The 2,318-nt window shown below is 40.6% G+C and overlaps 1 non-coding gene across 1 annotated transcript; it reads left to right on the top strand.

Annotated features, from left to right (window-relative positions):
- The first annotated feature begins 888 nt into the window (after window positions 1–888).
- LOC117795350 lies at window positions 889–995 on the top strand. Its single transcript, XR_004619319.1, has one exon. It is a non-coding gene; the product is annotated as a U6 spliceosomal RNA (small nuclear RNA).
- Window positions 996–2,318: the final 1,323 nt, after the last annotated feature.

Below are 2,318 nucleotides of genomic sequence, written 5' to 3'. Positions count from 1 at the left end.
TTTAGTTTTATTTTATTTTATTATTTTATTTTATTTTATTTTTAAGAGAAGGAGAGAGAGGAGGGGGAGAGGAAGAGAAAGAATCCCAAGCAGGGTCCATGCCCAGGACGGAGCCCCATGTGGGGCTTGATCTCACAACCCCAAGATCATGACCTGAGCCAAAATCAAGAGTTGGATGCTTAATGGACTGAGCCACCCAGGCACCCCAAGGTTTGTTTTTAAGTAATCTCTACACCCAACATGGGGCTCGAACTTACAACCGTGAGATCAAGAGTTGCATATTCTACCAACTGAGCCAGCCAGGTGCCCCATGCAGTTGTCATTGATAGAGATTTCTAAGTTGCCTTCCGTTAACACTATTGCATCTTAGATCCCCACCACCCTATGTGAGCATGTCTGTCCAGGGGCTCTGCTCAGGTGAGAGAGGGAAGCCCTGCCTCCCAGGAAGACCCAGAATGTCGTGACCAGGCTACGTCTACAGATGTGGGAGCACAGGCCTGGAGGAACCAAGGAACTGATGAGTCTGATATTATTTTAAATACCTCATTGACATTATGGGTATCAAGAAACTGATACTAAAGTTTATATGAGAGGCAAAAGATCCAGAATGGCCAATATAATATTGAAAGAGAAAAACAGGGGAACCTGGGTGGCTCAGTCAGTTAAACATCTGCCTTCAGCTCAGGTCATGATCCCAGGATCCTGGGACCAAGTCCCACATCGGGCTCCCTGCTTCTCCTCCTCCTTCTGCCCCTCCCTACTTCATGCTCTCTCTCTCATAAACAAATAAAATAATCTTAAAATTTTTTTAAAAATGAAAGAAAGAAAAACAAAGTCAGAGGACTTCGGGACTTAAATGCTACCCAACTTTCAAAACTTAACTGGTTATTGCTCACTTCAGCAGCACATATACTAAAATTGGAACGATACAGAGAAGATTAGCATGGCCCCTGTGCAAGGATGAAATGCAAATTCATGAAGCGTTCCATATTTTTCAGAGAACCCCCCCCAAAATCAATAAAAATAGGTCAACATCCTGACATATAATAGTGAAACTTGCAAATCTCAAAGACAAAGAGAAACTCCTGAAAGGAGCTCAGGACAAGAGGTACGTAACCTACAAAAAACATTTAATTGGCAGCAGACCTATCCACAGAGACCTGGCAGGCCAGAAGGACTGGCATCATATATTCAGGGTGCTAAAGGAGAAAAATATACAGCCAAGACTACTTTATCTAGCTAGGATGTCATTCAAAAGAGAAGGAGGGTTGAAAAGCTTCCAGGACAAATAGAAACTACTAGAATTTGCGATCACCAAACCAGCCCTGCAAGAAATATTAAAAGGGATCCTTTAAGAGAAGAGAGAGCCCAAAAGTAACATAGACCAGAAAGGAACAGAGACAATATATAGAAACAGTAACTTTACAGTCACTATGACATACAATGTCACAACAGTGACATACAATGACACTAAATTCATATCATTCAATAGTTACTCTGAATGTAAATAGGCTAAATGTTCCAATCAAAAGACACAGGGTGTCAGACTGGATAAAAAAGCAAGACCCATCGATAGGCTGTCAGCAAGAGACCCATTTTAGAGCCAAAGACACCTTCAGATTGAAAGGGAGGGCTTGGAAAACCACTTCTCATGCTAATGGACATGGAAAGAAAGCTGGGGTGGCCATCTTTACAAATTAGATTTTAAACCAAAGACTGCAATAAGAGATGAGGAAGGACACTGTATCATAATTAAAGGGTCTACCCAACAAGAAGATCTAACAATTGTGAATATGTATGCCCCTAACATGGGAGCAGCTAGTTATATAAGGCAATTAATAACAAAATTAAAGAAACATATCAATAATAATACAATAATAATAGGGGACTTTAACACCCCACTCACTACAATGGACAGATCATCTAAGCTGAAGATCAACAGGGAAACAAGGGCTTTGAATGACACACTGGACCGGATGGACTTCACAGATATATTCAGAACATTCCATCCCAAAGCAACAGAATACACCTTCTCAGTGCACATGGAATATTTTCCAGAATTGATCAAATCCTGGGTCACAAATCAGGTCTCAACCGGCACCAAAAGACTGGGATCATTCCATGCATATTTTCAGACCACAGTTCCTTGAAACTGGAACTCAATCACAAGAAGAAATTTGAAAAGAACTCAAATACATGGAGGCTAAAGAGCATCCTACTGAAGAATGAATGGGTCAGCCAAGAACTTAAAGAAGAATTTTAAAAATTCATGGAAACAAATGAAAATGAAAACACAACTGTTTAAAATCTTTGGGATT

This window comes from Ailuropoda melanoleuca, chromosome 12 (genome assembly GCF_002007445.2).
Source record: "Ailuropoda melanoleuca isolate Jingjing chromosome 12, ASM200744v2, whole genome shotgun sequence".
NCBI lineage: Eukaryota > Metazoa > Chordata > Mammalia > Carnivora > Ursidae > Ailuropoda > Ailuropoda melanoleuca.
Note: the sequence above shows the minus strand (reverse complement) of the source record. Positions and strands in the feature narration are given on the sequence as shown.